Here is a 21,629-nt window from a genome sequence, read left to right on the forward strand (position 1 = left end):
TGTTTTGCTGAGACCCTCGGCCCCCAGAAGGAAAGAGTCCCACTTCAGGTTATACTTCGGAGGACAGCCGATACGTCCATCATCATCCAGGTGCCGTGACTGTGCCACACAACAGAGCGAAGATAAACTGTGAGAGATTTCTGCATCTCAATCTGTCCTTCTCCTTCAACGTGTATTTATTTTGTATAAGGAAGAGGAGGCCAGATAAGTTTCATGAGTTGACTCTACTTCCACCATTGAGCCATCGCTCCATCCTATTTGATGCTATCCTATTGGGTCCATCCATCTGACGCTGGGAATGACCTCTGAGCCTCTGGTTTCTAGGCCAGTCCTTCAGCTCGGCGATGCTGGCTTTTCTCTAGACTTTCCCAAAGCCTCCTAGTCACCCAAGGCTTCTTAGCAAAGACACTTTCTACACAAGACCATAAGCATAGAAACTCCTGAAAGACAGAGAAGAGGCCCTAGAAAGAATACAAATTACCCTACTATCTCTGTAACAGCAAGCCAATTAAATGTCTAATAGGGGAAATAGAAATATTTCTTCTTGCCTTCCTAGGAAATCACACTTTGGTTTGGGTAGCCTGACTTTCCCTACGTAGACAGTGGAATCAGCAAGCTCTGGGCCCAAGAGAGAGACCATGCCTCGACATTTACGGTAAAAAGCAAAGGAGGGGAACCCTGATGTCATTCTCTGACCACCACGATTTGTTCACGGCCATGCCAGTGCACCTACACACATTCATGCACCCACAAACATGAATACGCACACACATTCACACCATATACATACATTTAAAAAAAATTAAGAAGTGCCCAGAAGATCAGTAAATTACTTCTCTCAGTCTATCCAGGAGAATGTTTCCAAAGAAAAATCAGCCTTGGAAATAATGCCTGCCCAGAATGTGGGTAGCAGCATCTCATAGGCTGGGGACCCAGACAGAAAAGCACACTTCTCTTTGCTCTTTGGGTGCCACAGCTCTGTCACCATGCCCCTCTGCCCTAATTCACTAACTACCTCAAGAAGGACCAGAAGCATGGAGACAGCCTACCATCGACCGAACCCAAAAACTATGAGAGTCAAACAAAGGCTTCTTCCTTTAGACTATAAGTCACTCCTATCGGTCACAACAGTCTAGACTCATGCTTTATGGCTAGCTTAGCCTCGGTGAATAAACCTGTACACACAAAGTCCTCCATAAATCATGTTCTCCTAAGGTTGCTGTCCGGCAAATTATATTATTTCTGCTAATATGTACAGTCATACCATTTCGTGGGGAAAATATTTTGATATAACAAAAGGGCTGGCATCCCTTTTTGTAAAAGTTCAAACAGGCATTTAAGTTCTCAGGACTAGCAAGTAAAATAGAGGACACTATGCAAACAATTATAAGGTAAAACGTTCCACATTCTCTAGTGATAAAACTAAAAACTGTAGATAGCAGTGACTCTGTAAAGCAGGCCTCCTAATGAAAAGAATCAGCACTCTTCAAAGCTTAGACCTGAGTTAGTGTTCCCTGCCATCAATCACAAGCAGCACGCCACCAGCGCTGCCTTTAATACGCTGTGTGTGTCTCATCTGTTCTTAAACGACTCGATGGAAGACAATGTGGTCCTCCCACATCACGCTAGCAAACTGCAGTCACGTGACTTCCAGTCAGCACCGGCACTGTTCAGAGAGTATTTCAACAATGCATTCTGCAGATTATTCAAGACCAATTAAAGAGCAAGCTGAAAGGAACTTCAATATCATAGTTAAATGGATATCAAATATGAAAATTTGCCTCAGTCTGGAAAACGATGCTGAAACCCGTCTGAGCTCAGAAGAATCCTGACAGCCACTGTAAGAATGGAGATGTCAGCCAGACAGTGGTGGCACATGCCTTTATCCCAACACTCAGGAGGTGGAGGCAGATGGATCTCTGAGTTCGAGGCCAGCCTCCTGATCTACCGAGAGCGTTCCAGGACAGCCAGGACTACAGGGAGAAGCCCTCTGGGTAGGAGAGCAGAATTGAACTGGCACTTGTTTGTCTTCTGACTATAGGGAGAGCTGAACAACGCGGAGCGTGTGCAGAAACACTAACTGGCACCGCAATAATTTTTTATTGTGGTCTTGGTTTTGATCTAAGTACCTGCTCTGTCTTAGAACATGTAGGGTGAACTCATTAAGAAATATTACTGAATTTATGGCAAAAGCAAGCCACTTGGTGTTCAGTAAGAGTGGCTGACAACTTCCCACCTCCACCCGAAGCTCAAAACCTAACTATTGCTAAGCCATCAGGCGGCTGTGCAACTAAGGCAAGGGAAGGTGTTGCTCCTACTCTTGACACAAACTTACGGACCTGACAACAGCTAATTTCATAAGGGAATTCCAAATACTGACCCTGCATGGACCTTGACTATGAGAAGACATAAATATTATCTGTGAAACACCAAAGGATGAACGACAGATGACCACAGCTTAATCTAACTGACCTTTTCATGCCTCATAACCATGTCCACCTGAGTTCACTTCCATTCGACACCACTGTTCACAATCACTTTTCTAATGATGTATCTTTGAAGAGTCAGGTTGTATGGAAATATTTTGATGTCTTGAAAACTCTGTATGTGTCCTCGATGCCCCCAACACACAATGTTTGTTTAAACTCACTTTTTAATCACTTCAAGTTCAGCGTTGACTTCCCAAATAAACAACTGAGCAATATTGCTAACATCTGCCGTCTCATCAAGAGCCAAGGAAAACCACTCAAAATCATTTCTTTGGGTTTTTAATTGATTAATGGTGCCCTCAATGCTTCGAGCAACCGTTCATGCCAAAAGGCTAATCATTTTAAACAAGTTTATTTTCTCCAGACACAATTCTATGCCTGCTGCAATCCAGCTCCCCAATGGTCAATGATTTTCTTGCTTGGCTAACAAATGAGCCATTTGTAAAGGACCAGCAGCGCAGCTTCATTTCCACTTTGCAATTCTGCGAAGAGATTCTCCTGGAAGCGGGTATCCGTGTGAAAGCTTGCTGGTTCGACCGGCCTTGGCTATCTTATGCAGCTTGGCTATGTTGGGTTGGCTTACTCTGGTGACAGTGGTATATGTATGTACTGACTGCCCCACTTCAGCACGGTCCCTGGGCCACTGCATAAGCACACTGCTTCATCCTCTGACTCGTTGAGATCTAAATGTTCCAAATGCATTTTTCTACCTTTCCTTGTTCTGAAATGAGTATGTACTACTAATTTAGGTGTCAAGTTCAGCACCAAGACTCGGCTGGCAGCCTATCAACTACTTGTATCAGGCCTGTGCAAATGCCACTTGGTCTCTGACACAAGTCCTTAACTCTGCCATTCCAGAGAGAGGCAGTCATAAGCAGTACATAAACAGCTGGATGGGACTGCATCCCAATGCAGGGTCTTATGCATAGATACTGAAATCTGAATTTCCTTCCATTTCTATGAGTGATCAATATACCAATATTTTTTTTCCCTTCAACTACTAGAAAAGGGCAAAAGTGATCCCTAGTTCTTGGGTCATTCAAGAATAGCCTGCTGGGTACTGGCCCCTAGACTGCCGTTTGCTGGTACCGGCTCAGAGCAACCCATCTTTCATTTTAGGGCAGGAGGGGTTAAACCCCAAAGAGGCAGAAAGGGAAAACATAATAAAGAGAAGAAATCGTGCCAAGGGAGCTGGGTAATGACTTTAATCCCAGCATCTGAGGCTGAAGCAGCTGGGTTTCGAGGACAGCCTGGTCTACACAGTGAGTTCTAGCCAGCCAAAGCTAGAGTGAGACCCTGTCTCTAAAATAAAATGTGAATACAGCAACCAAAACTTTAAAAAAAAAACAGAGAAAACACAAAACACTTCAATGTGGCCAAAAGAAGATTTTTCAGAAAGTTCAATAAAATTCATCAGCTTCTAGTGAAGCTAGCTAGGAAAAGTGGGAAACATTACCAATCGGAACTGAGGGAGGGCTAGCATTGCAAACTTCGCCAAACAGCTTACTGAAATAGACAAGTCTGTGAGGTCACAACACACCAAACCCCCTCCAGAGAACCTGAGAGCAACCTCACCTGTCTTGTATCAGTCGGGGAAACTGAGTCTGTTATTTAAGACCTCCTCAAACCACTCCAGACCCAGCAGCCACACGCAAGCCCTAGAGAGTCCTAAAGGTGGTTGTTTTTACTCTTTACTCTTTGTTTCCTGGGGGCCTGCCACCCAGAACCCAAACAAATCATTGTTCTTTCTCTTTTTTATTATTATTTTTTATCATTATTCTTTCTTATGAATGCCCAGTCTTAGCTTGGCTTGTTTCTAGTCAACTTTTCGTAAATTATACCAGCTACCTTTTGCTTCTGGGCGTTTTCCTTTTCCTCTCTATATCTTACTTTCACTCTTACGCCATGAGTAGTTGTCTGGTTGGCCACTAGCATCCTCCTCCTTCCTTGATCCCTCTTGCTTCCCCCCCCTCGCATTTATTCTTTCTGCCTGCCAGCCCCACCTATTTCCCTCTCCTGCCTAGCTATTGGCCACTCAGTCATTTATTACGCTAATTAAGTGTTTTTGACAGGCAAAAGTAACACAGCTTCACAGGGTTAAACAAACACAGCATAAAAGAATGCAGCACATCGTTACATCATTAAACAAGTGTTCCACGGCATAAACAAATGTAACACATCTTCAACACAGCAAAAGACGTTCTCCAGAAAGACGCAAAAATAATTTCAACTCATGTTTGAAGATTGCCATCGATTCTAAAACCAGACATAAGAAAACTCCATGCCACTATTCCTCATTATTGTGGATACAAAATGTTTACATTTGAACCAGTTCTGCACTGTATACCAAAGGTCTCCTCTGGTCTCCATGGAGACCAAGCTCTCCTAAGAGGTTGTGGAAACCACACCGGTGGTTGGATCATGAGTTAGACACACTTGGTTGAAGTCTCCAGTTCACGACTTTGGACAAGCTCTCTAAACCCCTTTCGTCATCGCTAAGTAACAAAAACTGGTTCACATTTTCTTTGTAGGGCTTAACTAAGGACCTCAATGCAAACCACTGTGTATACGCATTCAATAAAGGGGATCATTCTTCTTGAAATTACTGTTCCCATCACACAATGGTGAGGAAATGAATGTATGCCACGTACGAGATGGTCATCTTCTATTCGCCTCTTTAGTTCCACCACTTAACATATTAGCTAGCAGTAGAATAGTCTTACATGTATTTTAATGAATAAAAATAATACCTGAAATCTCTACACTGTATAAGACCTCTTCTCCACCCCTACAGCCTTACTATTTTACCTCCTTATCCAAAAAACAAAACTAAAGAAAAAAACCACTACTTTAAAATGTAAATATGTCAGCACAATTGAGAGAAAAATAAGTTTAGTACTCCTGGTCTTATTTTTTGCTGTTATTTCTAAAAACATAAGCATACAAAAAATAACAATACAATAGTGTCAAGAATGTCCCAACTTACCCCATATAATACCAAATATGAGGTTATCTATCTATTGAAAACCTTAATTTAAAGGATGCTGAGGACCACTTTCCAGATCTGTCAGCTTTCTTCCCATTAGGCCTTTGACTCAGTTCTTGTGACTAAGCTGTATTCCATAGCACGGCATTTAAAACAGTAATACTTTTTTAAAAGATATGGCATAGCATGTTTTATTTTAAAAACATGGTCCTCAGAAATTCTGAAAAAAAATATTTAGGATAACTAAGGAAAATACCACATACCGTCTTTAAAATTTTTACTATTTGTTTTAAAAATTAACTAACCATTTAAAGTTTAACTAGACTTCAAAGTACAAACGTGCAGGCTGATGAATGGGGAGCGGAGGGGGAAGGGGCGGTCATTATTCCACAATACTGAACCTTATAACTAAAATGCAAAACGGTTTAAAAAAAAAAAAAAGGCACCGCCAGATAACAGAGGCATCGTTTATCCGCTCTCACGCTTATCCATTTAAATATTACTGTCCTCTGAACATACACTAATGAATGGGTTTACTATGCCAACAGCTCTGAGCTACTTGAAAATAAACAGAAATACCTAGAGATTCACGGGGAAAGGCAAAAGGCCTTTTAATGACGGGTTCGTCGGGTCTCGCATAGACCTTGTGCGGTACAGACAGTTCTGCACCAAGGGGCAGCGCCCTAGGAGGCCCAGGCCCCGCACGGTGGCGATGGGGCGGGGCCGCGAGTGCAGTGGCTGCCGGGCCCGAGCGCAGCACTGAGGCCCACGGCTCACCTGCGCTTCCCCAGCCCAACGCACCCCGTCGCGTTCAGCGACCACCCCGAAACCCCCTGCAGACAAAGCCCCATTAACGTTCTGAGGTCCGCTCCCAGTTCATAAGTCGGTCGCCGCGCTCGGAACCGCTGGGCTTTGTAGTTCTTAGGACCGAGTCACCCAACCTAGGAGGCGAGCCTGGAAAGCCATAGAACTACAAGTCCCATGATGCCCTGAGATCGGGACCACTGTCCCCGCGACTCTCTGAGGAGCGGCCTAGCGTAGGGCCACCAAAGGGATGCGGACAGGGACTGCCCACCTGGGCGCCGCAGCCCTGCTCTCCCAGTCACGCCGGCCCCTCGGGCTCACCACCTAGATCCTGCAGGTCAGGGCTGTCAAAAGGGGTGGGGCGGGGCGGTACCCAGCCAGCTGCCAACCGGAGTCCGTTAGTTCGTCGCTTGGGCGGAGAGGCGGCGGCGTACGGTTGCCATGGCAGCCGTGGCAGCGCTGCGGGGAGGGCGTGTGGCTGAGTCAGCTCTGGGAGGAGCCTGGGAAGACGGGCTGTGGGGAAGGATGCTCAGGGGCCGGACCCGAGACCCGGTGCAGAGCGTGCTGCACCTGCCACATTCTCTCTGGACGTGTGCGGCGGCCAATCGCACAGCTCCTCGATCCAAGGGCATGACCTCGCTGAGAGCCAGCCTTGTGGACTGGAGGCCGCTCGCAGCCCTCTCCTGCCGTTCTCGGAGTAGTGGGGTTGGAGAGAGCCTTTGCAAAAGATGGCGTGTGCACACAGCCTGCAGGAATTCGGGACTCGTTTGGAACTCGTACATGGTCCTGATCCCCACCCATCTAATTCAAAGCTATAATGTGTCTTAGGTAGTCCTTTGCCCACTCACCAGGATCGCCATTGTAGTGTGGGCCTAATAACCTGGGCTTCTCACACAGCGTCCTGGCTAACTGCTTGATAGCTGATGACTAGGGCACCTTACCTATCCACTCCGACGTGTAATCTGCAAAACGGAGATATTCCTCTGTTCCTGTGAGAAACTTTAATGCTGATGAAGCAGTATCAAGGTCTGGCACATCACTAGGAGCTTTTAGATATTAGTTAATCCAGCCAAAACACGGGGCTAGCCATTGAAGATGGGTTAGCCAAGGGGGTAGTTGTCCTGCACTGATTAAAAAGTGCTTTACCTTGCTAAAGATGTAGTCAGGGAAGTGTGTGTAGCTGTCAGAACTCAGTTCAGATCTGCACATTTTACTGTACTCAAGTTTACCTCAAAGGGAATGTAACGAGAGAGCTCTAGCAGAAATCGTAGGGTATTCTAGGCCCAGTCTCCAGCTTTCATAGATGAAGAAATTAGAACATTAATAAGAGGAAGAAGCAAATAATTGGCTTTGGTGTTTTCTCATAATGTCTTTCGAGAAATTAGGACTCGGGTGTGGCTCGTTTGTTAGAGTCCTTATCTAGTGTGCGTGAATCTGGGTTTGATCCCCACACCACAAGAACGGAGCATGGTGGCACATGCCTGTAACCCCGGCACTCAGAAGACTGGAGGCAGGAGGACGGCTGTTCAGGATCAACCTCAACTACTCAGAGTTCAAGACCAGCTTAGCATACGTGAGAGCCTGGGAGAGGGAGAAAATGACAGATAAATTATGGTGGACCTGGGCGTAGTGGCTCACAACTACCTGTGATCTAGGGTGTGGGAGCCTGAGGGAGGAAGCCGACCTCAAATCTGAGGTCAACCTGGGCGACAAAGTGAGACTGTCTCAAAAACGTGGGGAAGGAAAGGGAGGGTTGAAAAAAACACAATACTGTTTGTCAGAGTCACCTGTCACAGAGGCCTTGTAAAAACTGGTTCAAGTTCGTTGCCCACCTCTGTGGGGACACTCACCCAGTCTAAGACGTACTGTCCATGGGGTACACAGTCTCGGGGTCACCTCTAGTTCAGAGTTCTTTCTCTGAGCACTTAAAGCTTCCTCACATCTTACCTGCAACTACCCCTCCCTCTCTTTCTCTTTCTCTTTCTCTCTCTCTCTCTCTCTCTCTCTCTCTCTCTCTCTCTCTCTCTTCCCCTCCCTCTTGAAAATCAGTCTCCTCTCTTTGCTTATTGGCAAAGCACATTTTTCTGAAGGTCTGGAGTAGGTGGTTTTTAATGAAACACACACACCTAAAATTAGAAATCCTTCCCCTTAAAGGTCCTTTGTTTCCTCCCATGACATTTTCATCCACAGCTCCTATCCCTTCAGCAAAGCCACAGCTTGCCTTTGTCCCCCATTTATGAGTGCCGTTTCTGCAGAAATCCTTGTCCTCTCTTTGTGCGGTATTTTTACATCTCCCAGTCAGTGTTTTCATGACTGCCGACCATGGCTAACCTGGTTACCAAAGTATTTTCCTACACAGAGAAAATTCCCTCCCCAAAGGAACTCTAATGCCAGGAATTACAGGGGTTTTCTGCCTCCGCCCCCAGGGGCTGTGGAGATGGCACAGTCTATAAAGTGTTTGTCATGAAAACACAGACAAAGTCTTGAATTCAATGCCCAGAAGCAATAGGGCAGAAAAAAGCCAGGTGTGGCAATGTATTGTAATCCCAGCATGGGGGAGGCCAAGCCTAGCCTACTCAGTGAGTTCTGGGCTGCAGCAGTTTTGGTACCTCTGGCCTCCATATGCATTTGTACACACACACACACACACACACACACACGTATACACGCACACGGTGTTTTTATATCATACTCTTTATCCCCCTATTGATTTGATCCATATGCATATGACCCGTCTATCTTCAGAGTGGTTCCAATTATTAATACTTTTACTACATCTGTGAGAGTTATTTGTCTAATAGAAGTGTGAAGTCGGGGGCTGGAGAGATGGCTCAACGGTTAAGAGCACTAACTGCTCTTGCAGAGGACCTGGGTTCAATTCCCAGCACACGTATGGTAGCTCATAACTGTAACTTCTGTTCCAGGGAATCCGACACCCTCACACAGACATACGTGCAAGCGAAACACCAATGTACATAAAATACAAATATTAACTTCAAAATTATTTTTAAAAAGTGTGAAAGCAGATGAAAATAACTAGAATGTGTTCTAAGGAGAAAGAAATGAAATCAGAACTCTGCATATGTTTAGCTTGTAGAGCAGAAGTGTCAACATTGATTCATAAAGCCCGGGACAGAATCCGAAGCAGAATGACATCTTTAGAGAAGCAGCACCTGGACCTGTCACCTGTCACATTTTCTCCACAGCTCTGCATATGTAATGAGCGTGTGTATTCTTTTTTACTAGAGAAAGTGCTACTGATCTGCTCCCAGCTGAACACGTTTTTTTGTAGTAAGAATGAGAGTCACCTGATCCACCCATCCCTCATATAGTTTTCCTTATGACCGTCACTTGTCTCTGCAAGGCAGCTGGCCAGGGTTGGAGTGCAATCCGCAGCCATGAAAAGGACACCAGAGACAAGATTCTGATGCCTAGTTGCCTTGATTTTTTTGGTGCCAGGATCCCAGAAAAATCAGCTTAGCGGGACAAGCCATGTGAGAACGGGTGGCAGCAGAGACAGCAGACAGCTGCTCATGTGGGCTAGGGTGATCATGAAGACCCTTAGCCACTGAGGCATTGCCAAAAGCACCCTCAAAGGCCCCAAAGAACTTTGGAGGAACAACAACCAACAAGAAACTTTTTCATATTTTCCCTGGATATTTTGTGTCTGTTACTATTCTATTGCTGTGAAGAGATACCATGACCAAGGTTACTTATAAAAGAAAACGTTTAACTGGGGGCTTGCTTACAGCTTCAGGGGGCTATTAGTTCATGATCATCACCACTAGAAGCATAGCAGCAGCTAGGCAGGCATGGTGCTGGAGCAGTAGCTGAGAGCTTATGTGTTGAGACAGAGAGAGAAAGCTAATGGGGCCGTGGGCTTTTGAAACCTCAGAACCCACCTCCTCCAACAAGGCCACGCCTCCTAATCCTTCCCAAACAGTTCCACCAACTGGGAACCAACTAATCAAATATATGAGCCTATGGAGGCCATTTTCATTCAAACCGCCAGTCTGTGTCATTAAAGTGGTAATTAACACTATACAAAACCAAACCCCAAACTGGAGTTTAGAACGTTAATGTTAATTAATCTAACACTCTTACAAGGAGATATAACATGTCTGATGCAGTCCTATGGGTCTTCTTGGCCTCTGATGTTCGACGTTGCTGGTCACCCATTGTGGTGACCCATGACCCTTGTTCTCTTCAGAGCTTCCTATCTGCCCATTGTGTAATTCCCTAACTCCTCTACCAGTTCCAAAGGTCTCATCTCCACACCCATCCCATTCCCAGGGTTTCACCTCACAGCTCTAGTGGCTGCTCAGATTTCTCTCTCTCTGGACCTGGCACTCAACTCTCAGAGTCCCATCAAGCAGGCCTTGTGCATCCTTTGCTTCTGTTCACTTGTGTGGCCACCATTGGCATCTTCACGTCCTGCAAACATTAACTGAGGCTTCCCAGGAACTCTTCTCAGATATCACTTCTGCTCCTAATCATCTCCCCCTTCTCTCCACTCACAGTATCTCCTGCCACTCACTCGCTTATAAAAAAACCTGCTATCTGTTCTGTCTGGTGATAGCTCATCTCTTGCTTATTGATTGGCTTTTGTACTTTCTTCTTGCTATATTTCAAACTTTTCTGTGTATTTCTAGGTAGTCCCCAAACGCCATCAAAGATGGGTAGGTAGATAGATAGATGATAGATAGATAGACAGATAGATAGATGAGAGATAGATAGATAGATGATAGATAGATAGATAGATAGATAGATAGATAGATAGATAGATAGATAGATAGATAGCATGTGTATTGGGGTGTACATGTGCATACATGCATATAGAGGGCCAAAATTCACCCTCAAGTATCATTCCTCAGGTACCAAACACCTTGTTTCTTTGAGACAGGGTCTCTTGTCTCTCACTGGCCTGGAACTCATCAAGCAGTTTGGACTGGCTAGCCTGTGAGCCCCAGAGATCTGCTTGTCTCTGCCTCTTAGAGCTGGTCACAAGGATACCACCAGGCCCAGCTTTCTTCATTGGGTTCTGGGACCTCAAACTGTGTCTTTGTACTTGTTCAGCAAACATTTTATCAATGGATATTTTTACCGATGATCCCTTACTTTTCCTCTACTACCTCTCCCTGGAATTGTGACAGTTCCCATTGTTTGTAGAAGATTGTGTGCAAAGACCACCAGTGGACAGTGATGAATTATGTATGCTGTCTTCCCCCAAAGACACACTGTGATTATAAATTAGCCATGCAAAGAGGTTAACCATAAGTATAGACTAGAATAATGGTACTATAATGAAGTTACCTAAAGCCACACCTTTAATCCTTAGGAGGCAGAAGCAGGCAGATTTCTGTGCCTTTGAGACCAGCCTGGTCCACAAAGTGAGTTCCAGGAAAGCTAGGGTTACATAGCGAGATACCCCCACCCTCCTTTGTCTCTGGAATCTTCCATTTAACATTGTGAACCTTTGTTGACTGTATGTAAGAAAGCAAACTCAGGAATAAGTGGAACTAATTGTGTTCAAAACATCAGTGACCGTTCAATATAAACATCCCTGGAGCTTGGGGACATAGGACCCCACATGTATTCAGCAGAGGGGTCCCTGGCAAGTCAAGTTTCTGTGAGAGGAGGCAGTAGGAAGAAGCATCCCATGCTGGAGCTTCGTGTCCTCCCATGATGGTGTGGTTTCCTCACTGGGTCATGGCCTGCCCATGGCTCACAGGTCATCAGTGTGATGGACCTCATGTAGCAGGCCTGGAACTATGTGAACCAGACTAGCCTCAAACTTGTGGTCCTCCTGCCTCAGCCTCCACGAAGACTGGGATTACAAGCATGTGCAACTGTCCCAGCATCTTAGTAGTTCAAACGTTGCAAATGTGGTAACGTGAAACAGAAAGGTGGGCAATGAAAGCGCAGAGCACATCCTCAAAGGTTACGGGGCCATTTGCTACTTTCTTCTCCAAACCCCCTCCCCACTGGCGGAGCAGGTCCTGGGTGTGGGAGCAGTGTGCATCACCCCACCAGGTGGGCCTGGGAACCTGGTGGCAGGTCTCCTGGCTGCAGCATAATCCTTTATCTCCTCCCTTGGCCCCAAGCTGTCAGCTCGGCCAGGCAGTGTCCCTTTCTACAGTCCAGTCCCGTTGTCCCATCCCCTCCTCCAAGCTTCTGCGCTCTGATGACCCAGCCTCCTTCCCAGTCTTGGTTCTGCAACCTTGGAAGCTGCAGCTACCCCTTGAGATTATTACATGCAGCTAGCTTCCTTTCAAAAGCTTCCATGTTCACTAAACTCCTTACACAAAATTCTCTGTTTAAATCCTCTGGTTTCTTCTATGCCATGAGACCAAATGGTCTAAGTTGTTCCAACATAGTGTGGAGCATGTCTTAGACAGACAGGGGGCCATAACTGGCATGGGGGACCACTTTAGACTTCAGATTTATGACAAATGAGACCTTGTAATATGACAAATGAGTCCTGTAATAGTCCAGCCACTGTTGGACCCCAGGTGTGGTCCAGCCTGGACTAACTAACTCTGAGACTCTTGTGGAGTCTGATTTGCCTCACTCATGTGACACTCAGCATCCTGATAGGAAGAATAGAACAAAGAAGAAAACCAGGGAAGCCAGGTACCTGGGGGAAAATGAGACATGGTGGATGCAGGAGATGGACTTCAAATGCTAAGGAGGGCCAGGGGCTGGCTGGAGAAAAGGTGCTTTTTCAGTTCCTGGTGTCCATATCACATAGCTGGACACGGTGGTGTACGTCTGTAATCCCAGCACTCCCGTAGCCAGACAGAAGGTGGAGCTGGGAAAATCGACCAGAAAATTGTGTGTGCCACCTAACAGCAGGAGCAAGAGAGGTCCTGCCTCAAAGCAAGGCAGAAGGAGAGAGCCGCCTCCTCAAAGCTGTCCTCAGACCTCCACAGCCACACCACAGTGCACCAAACAGATGTTTACAATGGCAGCTTTGTCTCCAGCGCTATGGCTTCTTGTGGGTATTATGAGAAGAACAGACAAGAGGAAGGAGTGCACAGCCCAACACCTCCTTCCTGCATTTCTGCCTTATCCAATCAAAATGAAAAGTGTGCTCTGACTCACACTGTGCTTATTCTTCTGCCTGCCAGAGACAACACTCAGCCATACATTCTCCATGAAGAGTACTGTCTCCCGTGGTAAGAATTTAAAATATTTCCTAGGTATGCCAAAATAAACTTTTTAAAAAAATCTTTTTGGCAGTAGTTCATGAGGGTTCTCCTTATATATGGCTTTGTATTTATGCAAACTTAAACTCTGAATAGAAAACCCAGGAACGAATGGCTACTACAGTGATCTGATTGAAATGGCCCCCACAGTCGCATAGGGAGTGGCATTATTGGAGTATGTCCTTGTTGGAGTAGGTGTGGGCTTGTGGGAGGAAGTGTGTCACAGGGGAATGGGCTTTGAGGTTCCAGATGCTCAGACCAGACCCAGTGTCATGCACACCCTCTCTCATTCCCTCTTCCTGCTGCTTGCCAATCCAGATGTAGAGTTCTCTGCTTCCTCTCCAGCATTTTGTCTGCCTGTGTGACATCACGCTTCCCTCCATGGCAATAACAGACCACACCTCTGAACTGTAAGCCAGCCCCAATTAAATGTTTTCCCTTAAAAGAGTTACCGTGGTCATGGTGTCCCTTCACAGCAATGGAAACCCTAACTAAAACAGGTATAAGCTTTGGAGTGCCATAGGCATAGAGCTCACAGGATCAGCGCCAACTTGGCTGCGAAGGCTGGAGTAACAGTCCCTCCATGAAAACAGCAGTGAGGCTCTCTTGTGCGCTGCTGAAAGCTACTGTATTAGTAGAGGGATCACTCAGGCCAATGTTGGCGACTGTTCCTTAATTTGTGACACACAGACTATCTCCCACTGAACTGAAAAGCATGTCGCCTCTCAGTGCGTCCTTTCTTTGCTTACAGGAGATGCACACAATTGTGGGGACTTTACAGGTCCTGTGTGACAGAGATGGGACCCAGAGAAGGCAGGTGTTAGCCTTTTCCCTATTGCACACAACACTTACCCCCTTGCTGCTCCTGCAGTGCATCTTATGGCGGCCATCCGGTCGTTTCGCAGCATGTTGTCACCTTCCTACCTCCTGTCTGTCATCTTTACAGGTGCCCTGGCAATGACGCGGGGGGGGGGGGGGGGGGGGAGACTTACAGCAGCAGGAGCCTTGCTACTGTAGGCCTCGGAGGACCTCGGGCATCTAGGTGTCCAGATTCTATCCTGAATGATTTGCTTCTATCATGCTTCTATCATGACAAAATGTTATGCAAGGATGGATAACATTTTTTACTTTGTTTCTTTATGTGTATGAGTGTTTGCCTGCATGTATGTATGCGCATTGTGTGCGGAACATACAGGCAGTGCCTGTGGAGGCCAGAGAGGGCACTGGATGCCCTGGGACTGGAGTTACAAGTGGTTGAGGTGGTTATGTGCTACCTGCTACAGACTCTAGAAATCAAACCTAGATCCTCTTGTAAAAACAGCAAGTGCTTTTAACCACTGGTCCATCTCCCAGTTCTTACTGATGTTGGCATGGATGCACAGGGCTCATCTCACAGTTTTTTAGCTCTGTGTGCGTAAGGCGATGGTAGCATGAGACAGAGGACAGCTGCTTGCTTCATGGCTGACCAGGAGACAGAAAAGATGGGATGGAAGAAAGGGCCAGGTTGTGCTCTAGCTGTAAGCACACATCCCCAGTAACATATTTCTCCCTCCAAGGCCCTACCATGCAGATCTATATTCATGGACTGAAACATGTATGGGGAAGCTCTCCTGACAGAATCTCCTCACAGACATATGCAGAGGTGCATTTTACTGATGTCCTAGCAGATTGAAGTCAGCTTCATCAGACTGACCTATTACAGCCTAAGTCCTGAGTCAGGGAAGAGCTGGTACTCATCTCTGGTCCACTCTAATGTGCAGCTTAGGCTAAGGCCTGCTGCTATGGAGACACATTTGCATTTTCCATGGCTACTGATCTCAATTTCAAAAGAGCATCACTTGTGGTTCTGAAAAAAATCTATCCCCTTGTAGCTACAGGGGGCATAATACAATATATCTGGGGTCACTTGGGAAAGATATCTAGCAACTGGACCTTGAACCTGAACCCCAATAATCCTAAAACCTCACCATCACAGAACCCAGAAGGCCTCCTATGTAGGGCAGCGTTCCACTGTGACAGGACACCTGGCCTAGGGCCAGCAAGACAGCAGTAAGGACACTTCTGCCATGCCTGATGGTCTGAGTTCAGTTCTAGAACTCACATGGAGAAGGAGAAAACCAATTTGGAAAGTTCGTCCTCTGGCCTCTACACGTGTGTAGTGGTATATGCTGAAGCTTGTCCTCTGGCCTCTACATGTGTGTAATGGTATAGGCTGAAGCTCGTCCTCTGGCCTCTACACGTGTGTAGTGGTATATGCTGATGCTTGTCCTCTGACCTCTACATGTACGTAATGGTATATGCTGAAGCTTGCCCTCTGGCCTCTACACGTGTGTAGTGATGTATGCTGAAGCTTGTCCTCTGACCTCTACGCATGTGTAGTGGTATATGCACCCCCCTAAAAAATTTTTTTTAGAAGCTTGAAATGTTAACTTAAATAGAGGAAAGATTTTCTGGCTTGAGGTTGCACTGGTTTCAGGCCACAGTTGCTTGGTGTTTTGCGTTAGGCCTGGTACAGCATGTGGAGTGTGTGGCAGGGGGGAACCTATATTACTTCATAACATCCAGGAGGCAATAACAGACCAAAAAAGGTCAACGTCCCAGTCTCCCCTTCAAAGACATCCCCAGTGTCCTAACTTCCTCCCTGTCTCCTCTCCTAAGTATTCCATCGGTGCCACAGGCTTGTGACCAAGCTTTGATCCCTGTACTTTTGAGGGACACTCATGATCCCGTCTAACTTGCCCCTGTTCGGGGGAAGCATGGCTGATTGGTATGTGCTGCATAAGGTGGGGAGCTCAGTGGAAAGTCTGGGGACATCCAGACCCCTCCTGCATCCTGCATCGCTAGCTTACCACAACAGTCATCTCTCAACAACGTGCACCATCCTTTCCCTTGTCGAATTACATTTTTAGATTTATTTATTTTATGTATGAATGTTTTGCCTGCTTGTAAGTATGTACGCCACATTCACGCAGTGCCTGTGGAAGCCAGAAGAGGGCGTCAGATCCCCTGGAACTGGAGTTACATTGTTGTGAACCACCAGGGCTGGGACTGAACTTCAGTCCTCTGCAAGGGCAGTCAGTGCTCTTAACCACCGAGCCATCTCTCTAGCTCCTTAGACATTAGAAATTTATTTAACATTTATTGAATCCTAGAGCCAACAAGTGGCTAATTATACAATTTCCACCACTCATAATGAAGAAATGGTCATTCGGTATTTCGTCTTAGTGTCTCCCATTGAACTCTCTTGTATTGTAAATGATAAACATTCTCTATTTTTCCCTCTTAGGAACAATCCACATGAGCACTGATATACATTACAGATATAAATGTGTTATATTTCTTAAGAATATTTTCTAGCCAGGCACGATGCTACATGCCTGTAACCCCAACACTTAGAAAATGAAGACAGGAGGGTCAAGAGGTCAAGGCCAGCCTTAGCTATATAACGAATTCAAGTCCAGTATAGGCTACAAAAGAGAGAGGTGGGGGTTCAAATTTGTCCTAAAAAAGGGAGCTTGAGAGATGGCTTTGTGGTTAAAGGCACATACAGCTCTTGCAGAAGACCAGAGTTGAGTTTCCAGCTCCCACATCATCTGAGGTGTTTCCAGCAGTTGACAACCATGTGAAATTCCAGTTCAAGGGAATCTGATGCCCTCTTCTGACCTCCTCAGGCACTGCAAACATGGTGCGCTTACCTGGACATGCAGGCAAACTTAAATGAAGATTAAAAAAAAAAAATCTTGAAAGTTTTTTTTTCTAAAAATGCCCTATTAGAAAGTATCCAGCTCAAATTCAAGATGGAGCTATATCTTTAGTTCGACTTTGTGCCCCACAAAACTAAGAACAATTTCTTGCCTATGCATGTTGGGATTTGCTTCTCGTCCTATCAAACATGGGGAAAAAAAACCAATAAAAGGCTTTGACTTTTATGGAGCTCTTCCTAAAGTGGGCACCATCCAAAGCGACCCCCCCTTCCACTGTTCTCTTTCGAGATGCTCTTGGAATATGCTGAGTTACTGTATTTGATCCCACCTTGCATACGGCTGCACGTGATTAGGGGGTCCTACTAAAAGGCCTGGAGATTTCAGTGGTGAAGAGGCTTCTGTCTCATCTGAGAAGGTTTTATAGCGCACACAATAGCCTATAGATAAATACCTCTGGGACCCACAAAATCAGTAATTAGACAGCATTTTAATGACATCCAGTGAGGGGTAGAAGAGAAAACTGGACAACTCTGGGGGCTCAGAAACAACACTGGCTCCCTAGAGAGCCCACACAAGAAGGCTGGCAACCTAAAATATTTAAAGGACTTAAGACCCCCCCCGTGAGAGAGTTTGTAGCTGCAGAGATAAAAATAGATGAAGACCTTGCTAGGTATAAAAATGCAGTTTTTAATGAAAACCTCAGCAAACTACATCAGCCCAAGTTTGGGTAGAGCATCCTTAAAAAATAATGCCAATCAGAGATCCCATCTACAGAGAGGACAATTGGAAGGCTTCACCATTTTCTTCGTAGTATCAGAAGATAAAGATCCAAAAACAGACCTGCAGATAACAGACCCTCCTTCCTCCCACACTCACGGGAATGTGGCATCTTCATCTCACACGTGGCGGACTTGATCCACATCAGCCCCTCTCTGTCCTAAGTCCTACGATGGCCTCTGCGCCGCCTCCTCGAGTCTCTAATTACAGTTCTGCTGTTTATTCTTGCGTCTTCCACAGTCCTGTGAATGAGCTGCAGTGTGTGTGGTGGGTAAACCCTTGGACACTAGCCCCAGTTACCTGAACCTGGCGCTGTGACCTTGGCAATGACATCACGTCTCTGCCTTGGTTTTCCTAGGTGTAGGATGAGGGAGGCAATGAGCCAGTCTCTCTGAGTTGTTGGGAGAATGAAAACAGTTATTACAAGGGAAAGCAACCAGAAAAGGGTTCCCTCCACAGGCAGAAGTCAACAAGTGTCCGCTCTTATTACCACCACACTGTTTCTTTTGGCACCTATAGAAATAACATCTTTTAAAGAAAGAAGTTTTTTAAAAGGTGTTTGGACTAATAAAAGACTGTTTTCAGATTTGCAAATGCATTTATGTGGAAAGTCAAGGTGCTTAGTTAAACATTCGAGATGTCCTTTTTAAAAAGATGATGTACAAACCTAGAATCCAAACATCATTCCCGGCATAGTCGCTTGTCCAAAGCATTTTGTATTTCACTTAAGAAACTGAACGTAGACCCAAAGAAATGCTGGACACAACTGCAAACCTAGCAGGGCACATCAGCAAATGTTTGGAATTCAGCACTCAGGAGGCGGAGGCAGAAAGCTTTCAAAGTTGAGGACAGCCTGGGATACATAATGAGACCCTGTACACACGTACGCACACACACACAGCACACATGCCTGCAGTCCAAGACAGTCACAGTTATTGTGTATAAGCAGTTCAAACTCTAAGAGTTACAAAAATTCAAAGGATGAAAATCGTATCCTATTCCACCGTGGCCAGAGAGTGCATGGAATTCCCTGGAACTGGAGTTACAGACGGTTGTGAGCCACCATGTAGGTGCTGAGAACCAAACCTGGGGCCCCTGTGAGAGGAGCCAGTGCTCTTACCCACTGAGCCAAGCCCCAAAGGCTGAGCTTCTTATGAAATGTAATAAAGTTAAAATAGTTGTGTTTGAACAAGCGTGGACTTCAATCAGCAGACTCAAGATACAGAACCACAGGCCTGGAGGTCTCGAGCCTCATCTCTACACACACAAAATAAAGTTTTTAAAAATATACAGTGTTGCCCGGTGGTGGTGGCACACACCTTTAATCCCAACACTCGGGAGGCAGAGGCAGGTGGGTCTCGGTGAGTTCAAGGTCAGCCTGGTCTACAGAGCGAGTTCCAGGACAGACTTCAAAGCTACACAGAGAAACCCTGTCTTGAAAAACCAAGACCAATAAATAAATAAATAAATACATACATACATACATACATACATAAATAAATAAATAAATAGATAGATAATTTCAATGTTGTCTTGATTTGTCCAACGGCTGTCACTGGTCATCAGTGTGTGTCCCTTTTTATCTAATCTAAATGCCCTCAGGCAGGCAGGGCTCACAGTGTGGCAGGGTGTTGCCTCAGGCCCATTGCCATTTCTTGACTGGCTGAACCGTTGGGAGTGTGGTGTGGCAGGATGGGGGACGCAACAAACAGAAGAGGCAAGACTTGTCCTGAGTCGAGAACCCAAGAGGTAACACATAGAAATTGCTATAAAATTTGACAGTCATAAGTGGCTGGTACAACTTACTCCTCGGAGTCCAGCAGACAAGTTAGCCGAGGGAACGGACTCACTCCAATTGAAGTGATAGCCACTGATTATTTCTCTGATGTCCCAGTTACAGGTTGCCATCCATCCTGGGCTTTCTGCTGTAAAGGGCCCCGCCATCCTCCTCAGTGCACGCTGGGCCACAGATTCCACAGCCACGGCATTAATTTCCTCTCGTTTACATGCTGCCGTGTGGAATGATCAGTTACATTTCCTGACTGTAAAGAAGAGGGAGCCATGAGGCATCCCCAGCTGTCAGGATGCGCAAAGCAGGCTACTGCATGCCTCGCCTTTGCCAGTGTCAGAGAGGGACCCACTTGCGTGTACTCTCTCAAGTCTGGCAAGGCCAGAGGTCCAAGGAAGGCTGGTACTGATCCAGGTCTGCCTTCCTTCCATCAGAATCCCGATTTCATTCAAAGTGGCAATGTGCCTGTTGACACACGACCCTTGTAGCTGTGAGGGCAGGTGTCAAGGTGTTGGCCAGCGAGTTCTGTCCGCTGTAGATTTCTAGACCGGATTTGCTGTCTCGTTTCGGAGCATCCTCGGCCGTTATTTAGTCTCCCCTTCCATGACCGAAGAGTGGCACGGGAGACCAGCAGGAGATAAAAGGCATCCTGATGAAGACCATAGCAAAGAAGAAAGATAGTCGGGGTCACCAGGGCCCAGGTTTTGAACCCCCCCAAAAAAAAGCTGTTATACTAAGGAGCGGGGCCCCTTGTTTGTCCCGGCTGCCCTGCTAGCTTACACCCAAAATAATCACACAGAAATTGTATTAATTAAATTACTGCCTGGCCCATTAGCTCTAGCCTCTTATTGGCTAACTCTCACATATTAGTTTAACCCATTTCCATTAATGTGTATCACCACTTGACTGTGGCTTACTGGCACGAGTCTAACCAGCTTCCGTCTTGGGCAGGAGAATCATGGTGTCTGCCTGTCTCTGCTTTCTTCCTCCCAGAATTCTGTTCTGTCCTCCCCACCTACCTCAGCCCTGCCCTATCAAAAGGCCAAGGCAGTTTCTTTATTCAACCAATGGCAGCAACACAAATACAGAAGGGCCTCCTACACAAAAAAGCTCCTGTAACAATTTTATAGCATGAAACTATTCTGTGAATAACTTTCCTTGTTTATTTTGAAAGCCAATGTACTGATTTCACTGTGGTATTCTCACCATGTCAGGAGACTTTGCTCTCATTCATCCCCCAACCTAGCCCACCTGCTTGCTCGCCTCTTTCCAGTCCTCTCCTCCCCTCAAGTAGTCCTCTTGTTGGTGTCACGTGATTTGCTTTATGCTTCTTTTATTCTTTTTCCCCCTTGAGAGCTCTTCCTCACCTCTGATGTTCACCTTTCTGTTTACACCACATAAGCACACACACACACACACACACACATCAATAATCTTGGTTTGATCACTAAGCCAATTAAAGAGACAAGTAATTGTGAAAGCAAAGAAAGGAGATTTGAATGACACGGCCACATTGGGAGGAGGTGCGGCGACACCTCCCATCCCAGTTGACACCTCCCTCCTTTCCCAACTTTGAGTTTTTCTTGGCTTCCATCCATAGCCTTAGTTGAAACAGTCAAACCTTATCCCCCTAACAGAGCTCGCTGGGGAATGTAGGCAGAGACTGTCCATTTGTTCCCAGCTGCCCAGACCTGAAATAATCACACAGAAACTATATAATTTGCAATACTGTTTGGCCAACAGTTCAAGGGTATTTCTTTTTTTCTTTTTTTTAATTGATATTTATTGAGCTCTACATTTTTCTCTGCTCCCCTTCCTGCCTCTCCCCTCCCCTGACAACCCTCCCCCAAGGTCCCCATGCTCCCAATTTAC

General features: G+C 46.0%; 1 protein-coding gene across 4 annotated transcripts in view; it reads right to left on the reverse strand.

Annotated features, from left to right (window-relative positions):
• The window catches only part of Katnal1 (katanin catalytic subunit A1 like 1), a 60,867-nt gene extending 54,117 nt beyond the window's left edge, over nt 1–6,750 (reverse strand). Inside the window, exon 1 of one of the 4 annotated variants that reach the window (XM_048418768.3) lies at nt 6,601–6,750. The gene's annotated coding sequence lies outside the window, so the exon portion shown is untranslated. Of the gene's footprint in view, nt 1–6,054; nt 6,204–6,252; nt 6,382–6,550 lie in introns of those variants that run through there. The other 3 variants (XM_048418782.3, XM_048418773.3, XM_048418789.3) reach the window with 3 other exon arrangements.
• Nucleotides 6,751–21,629: the final 14,879 nt, after the last annotated feature.

The sequence above is a fragment of the Myodes glareolus genome, chromosome 2, assembly GCF_982192425.1.
Source record: "Myodes glareolus chromosome 2, mMyoGla1.1, whole genome shotgun sequence".
In the NCBI taxonomy this organism is placed as follows: Eukaryota; Metazoa; Chordata; class Mammalia; order Rodentia; family Cricetidae; genus Myodes; species Myodes glareolus.